Source organism: Strigops habroptila, chromosome 7, assembly GCF_004027225.2.
Source record: "Strigops habroptila isolate Jane chromosome 7, bStrHab1.2.pri, whole genome shotgun sequence".
Lineage (NCBI taxonomy): Eukaryota > Metazoa > Chordata > Aves > Psittaciformes > Psittacidae > Strigops > Strigops habroptila.
Genome location: NC_044283.2, coordinates 46,751,381 through 46,757,380, shown reverse-complemented (window position 1 = coordinate 46,757,380; position 6,000 = coordinate 46,751,381).

The window sequence follows — 6,000 nt, the reverse complement described above, 5'->3', positions numbered from 1 at the left end:
AACAAAGACATGTGCTCTGTGGATATTGTCACAAAGTCCCCTGTGTTGGTGGTGGGTGCTCTTTGGGGTGCTTAGGGCTGATGTCTGATTAGTTCAATCTTGAGCTGAGGCTTCAAACAAACATGAGCAAATGCCTTCCAGAAGATGCCTCCAGCGAGCAGCATTGTGGCCTCCCTGTCATCCCTCTGGCGGATGCAAGGTTTCCCTTTCCCTGGCTGTCTGGGCTCCCTGGGAGGTTGCTGCTGATCCACCTCAGGCACAGGCAGCTGTGTCTTAAGCAAGTACCTCTGTGCAGCCCTTTCCTCGGGGTCCCTATTGGCACAGGGCTTAGCCTAACCCAGACTTCTCCTTTAGGCAGGCCTGGAGGCTGACAGCGGAAACCCGTATTTCCCTTCTTGTAAATGCAAGAGGAACATGGGAGTCCCAGCTCTGCAGGGGTGGTTGAAAGGCTGGCAGAGTCCACTGAGTTAAAGTGCCTGTTTCATATCCGGAGGAGATGCAACGTAAACATGCCGAAAATCCTCTGGCAGCAATCCTCTCCCCAAACTCACACAGAGTTATTGGGAAACCAGCTGCAGGCAGTTGCCCAGCCTTCTCCTCCTTTATTCTCCCGGCTCCATTCTCTCTATCTCTCTCTACCATGTAGTGGCATTCAAGCGCAAAGTGAAATAAGGGCTGAACATAGTAGTAGAAAGCTTTGCTATCTCCACAGAAGCATAGGAAACTGAGCATGGCCAGAGAGTAGGCTCCAAAAGCCAGAAATGGAACATCAAGGAATTTCAGATGGGAATAGTCCCTCTACTTCATCCAATGGCAGGACTGTGATGGTGAAACAGGCGATCTGAGGAAGGGTCTTGAAGCTCCCTGTTTGTAGGTGGCACGTATTACAGGCCTTTCCCTGCCTGGCTTGGAGCATTCCCTGCCCTTATTGCCAGGGGAGCAGGAAGGGAGCTGTGGGGTCTATGCTGACTGCCAATCACGTGGAGGTTGCATGCTGTGAGCGCTGCCAGCTTCAGGGCTGAAGTCCCAGCTCCATTCTGCTGTGCGGGGTGGTGAGCCCTGCACACGTGCCTGAGCAGCCCTGGAGCACAAAGTCAACACAGCCCCATGCCAGGCCTTGAGCTGCAGCTGCAGAGAGGAGCTGCCAGGCTCCCGTGTCCCTCTCAGATGGCTGGCAGGTCAGGCTGCCCTCTGTGAAGAAGCCTTCTCTGGCATCCTGCTGGCATGCAGCCAGGCCTTGGCGGGTGCTAAATTGCCTCTTGGGTACCCCTGGGACAAAGTGCTTGTGCCCTGCCAGGCTGGCATGGCTCAGCAGTGGCTGTGTAACACCAGCTACCCCCGGAGGGGCTAAACCCTGGGTGTCTGCACTGAGACTGAGCATCTTACTTCTCCTCTTCTTCTGGAGGTAGGTAGGGTGTTTGAGGAAACATCTGGCAGCTGGTTTCATGATAATCCTGCATGACCAAAAGCTGCCAAAGCCTCACTCCTGCTGTTTTACCTTTTGCTGCCAGGGTGGGACTGTTTAAATAAGCCACAGTTACTTACCATGCCCTCTGGTCCCCATGCTGTGCTATGCTCCGCCCTGGAGGCTGCCTGGGCTTGGGGCTCTCAGGGAGGCTGGGACGTGCTGGCAGGCTCAGACAGACTGTGCTCCTGAGTGTGTAACCCCAGGGTTATCTCTGAAAAGCCAAACAGCCTGACAAGTTATATACATACACGGCTAATGGGGGAGGAAGTTTCACAGCCCTTGAGCTTGTCGTAGTTATCTTTCATCTCCTATAGCCTTTATCATTTCCCCAAAGGGCCTGGGACAGCTTTAATTGGAGATGGGGGCTGTGTTGGCAGATGCTAGTTTAAATGTGTGTTTTCTTCATGAATAAGGAGATCTGCATCCTGGCATACATTAGATATCTGGGCAGCTCACACATGCTGAAGATTTTGGGCTGCTTTGTCTTTACCATGGTATCTCCACACCACACAGCCTGCTCGGGACAGCTTCTGCTCCCAATCATGTGGGGTGCAATGCCAATCACAACCCATCATTTCCTGCATGACAGCATCCCATGCACCTTCCCCAGCGCTGCCTGCTCGTGTTGGTGTCATCTGCCTCTTGGTACTTCCTAAAAAGCCACAAGGCCACAGGGAGCATGTTTGGCTGGATCAGTGGAGCTTCACTCCTGGGAAACAAGGGCCCATCAGTCATGGTCCCAAGGCTCACACGTCTTTGTTTTCCAGAATCAGAAGTAGTCAGGTCATGCATTTGTGCTAGATGCTGCAATCTGTGGCTGCCCAGAGCTCTAGTTTGCGGTAGACATGCTGCTACTGCCAGCCCCAGGGCTTTCCAAAGGGATTGGCAGCACCCACTCACTGAAGGAAAGAGATGTGCTGAAGGTCACAAGCCTACCATTCCCTGCAAAGCTCTTCCTTTGTGGTGGCAAGAGTGTATCCTGAGGGTGCTCAGGGCAGGAGAAAAGCAAGTGGTCTTGTGGTTAGCAGAGCTAGAAGCCCACGTTGCCTTGTGTCTTTGGCTGATGGCACTGCAGGGATGAAGGGAGGTCCTGCCAGGAAGTCTCCTGCCTGTACTGGGATTGATTGTCCTGGAACTGGGGTGTACTAAAGACCTTTACTTTGTGTCTGATGTTGACTTATGTCTTGCTGTTGGCCTGTGGGTTTAAAAGGTTTTGAGAAAGGGACCCACTGCCTGAATGGTCAATATCAAACGACTCTTGCTTGTAGGAAAGGAGGTTAAACAAGAGTGAGCTGGGAGGAATGAAAGAGGGTGCCACCCTATCAGAAGAAAATGAGTGCAGTGCTTTATGTCCTGGGCACAGTCCCTCCAAGGGACAACAAATGCTCAGCGCCGACACTCCTGCATTGCTCCAAAGGGAAAATGCAGAGACTGCCTGCTTCCCAAGAGTGCCAGCACTTCCCTGTGCACTTGGGCACCTTCTGGGAGACTGCCAGTCTCTGAGAAAGGCCTTGCGCACCTTAAAAGTCAGGACCTCGGTAGCTGCTGGGCATCCCGCTTGAACAGACAGCTCAAATTACAGGAGATGTAAAAATCTTCCCTCGGGTTTTCCAGGGAGAGCTGGTGGAGCATCTTACCAACAGCCACCTGAGACAAGATGAGGTTACAGCAAGCAGTAGCGAGCATGTAGGCAAATCTTTTGCATTTGTTCATGTGAAATGCATTAAAATTCTGGCAGTAAAATGAAAGAAAGACTTCATCTTGGAAATGAAAACCCTGCCCTGAGATGGGAGACTAGCCTCCAAAGCAGCCATGGCAAGCCCATTTGAATGCTTCTTATACAAAAATTGAGGCAGTGCCAGAGTCGTGGCTATAGGGCTCTCTCCTCTGCTTATTTCCCAGTCTCATCCCAGTGAGTTTGCCGCAGCAGCAGCATTGTCCCAGATGTTGAGCTCTGGAGATCATGTGCTAACTGCAGGGCCTGCTGGAGGTTTGGGACTGTTTTAAATAATGCGGGCAGCTTGATGAGCTGGACAGCCTCTCTGCCAACACGCTCGCTATGTATGGCAAACGCTCCATTTTTGGCTTCAAGCACACTTTCCATGTCATCATTGAAAAGAATTCAGTGGGCACAATATGTCATAAAGCCACAGAGATACTCCAAACCCCCCTGCCTCCCCAAAACACACATTTATTTGACATTACAGGAAAGAAACCATTTAATCTAGCAGCCACAAAGATAATACTGATTTATCTTGGTTGCTGTGCGCACTAGAAACTTGATACAGCAAGCTCCTCTGTGAGAAGGCGATTGTTTCTATTTTTGTGGGGACTGGTATTCGTGGGATTAAGCAAGATGCTCTGGACACAGCCCCAGCTCCCCTGGTGCCTACTCTTGGGCAGTACAGTAATATTTTGCATGGGATTAAATGCCCAGTGAGTGTGAAGCAGCATGCAGTGCAGTTTGGTCTGGGAGAGAGCAAAGCTGCTGTGAGTCATGAAATAAAGCCAGAATGCTCATCCTGCATGAGACTTTTGCAATCAGTAGGATTTAGGGTAGGATTCTAGGGAGGAATACCAACCCTGCCTATGTCTCTTGCTCCCATCAGATCTTCCTGGAGTGCTCCTCCCCTTTGCTTGAGCATTGGGATTTCTCTGCTTGTTTCAGACTTGAAGCAAACAGACATGCAACAGCAAAGACTAAACACAGCACATATGAAAGCCCATCGCAAAATGTGGGCCCTACAGTCACAAATGGCTGTAGTTGCCTGGGCTGATGCCCTTCTTGCTCCAACTGCCCACCTTCCAGGTATCTGCTAGGTAAGAAGAACAGCTGCTGGTGGCTGACTTTAACAGCAGGGGCTGCATGGTGATGCCAAACTGCAGGGGGCTGGCTCCATCCTACTGCTTTTCATCTCTTAATCCTACTGTCTGGAGGCCTAGCAGGAGAGGGGAAGGTGACAAAAGTCCCCAGGCAAAATATGTGCTTGTGCCAAGCACAGCCAGTATGACCACAGAATCATAAAGTGGCTAGAATTGGAAGGGAATGATCACAACTGCTGGATCTCCTAGGCTAATATCCTCAAGGTGATCTGTGGACAGCCTGATGTTAGCATGCCTTTTCTGGAACCTCACACCAAAAGGTGTCTTGTATGCTCTTGTGGCATGAGAAGCAGACAGCAAGGCACATTTCCCATTGTTTCCAGCACTGCCAATCAAGAAAGAAGACATGAATGGGCTGTGATGAACAAAACCACACATGCATTTACTTTAAAGCAGTTTGGGTCTCCAGCACTTGCCATTCTCTGCCCTGGTGTGCACAGTGCCATCTGCTCCCGTAAGTGCAAGTGCTGATGCTGAAGAGCAGCATCCTGCAAGGCAATGGGAGAGCTTTCATAGGCAGTGCTAACTTGGTCTTGTCATCTGTGTGTGTGTGTGTGTGTGTGTGCCAGGTTGAGGTAACTCGGTTGTTTAGCACAACATGCTCTTGGCTGCCTCTGAAGAGCTTTTGGAGGAGAAGAATTAGCCTGAAAATATCATTGCATGATAGAAGCAGAGATGCAAGGAGTGCTTGGGTACATGAAATCCTACAGCTGGGATTTGATGGTGCAAGGTGAGAAGCCTTTGTTCTGGCTGAAGAATGAGGGTTGGCCACACCATATCCCAGCAGAGCACCTGACCAACAGGAAGCTGTGTAGGTATATGCCAGCAGAGGGGATGCCCTGTTTCACCTGCTAGCTGCAGCTCTTGGGATGCCAAGGAATGTATTAACCCCTACCATATCTGAGACAGACCTTAGGAATAGCTAGGAAAAGAACAAAATGGAAATGCCTCTTGCAGCAGTGTGCCCATGTCTCAGATGCTCTGCACAACCGTGGTCATCTAATGCCAGAGGAGAGCATGAAGGAGTTTCAAAGGTCTGGGATGGGAAGAGGGCAGGGTTATTGAGCCTAGAGAGGACAGACAGGTTGCAGCTGTGAGCAGGCAAGGAGAAACTGTCCTTCACCAGGTTAAGCTCTTGTGCATCCTGTTACAGGGAAACAAGCGGAGCTGGTTTCTGCCCACAGTGCAGAGCTGAGAGGAGGAAGTCCTTGCTGTGGAATATTGAGGTTTGCAAGAGTTCAAAAAGGGATACCTTGAAGAAAAAGCCATCAAGGCCTATTAGATGGAGACACCTTGTCTGGCTCAAGAAATGCTGATTGCTGGAATCTGGGTGAGGTTTCAGGGAGAACTGTGTGTTTTCCCAGTTCTCTCCTCCTTAAGCAACATTTCTTTTTCTTTGTGGCTTCTTTTCCCTTAATTTTGTTCAAAGCTGCTGGGGAACAAGAAAGGGAGATGATGTGTAGAGCACAGGCTGTCCCAGGGTTATAATGTTTTATTGCTCACTGGCAATAAGTAAGATCTGCTGTGACAGCCAGAGAGGAGGGCAGATTGGCCTGTTTTATGGCCTCCTTTGTCTCCCTGCAGCTCTCAGTACTGCTTGGAGTCATTAGAGAGGTGACCCTGGAAGCATTGGCAGAGGATAAGGTTTG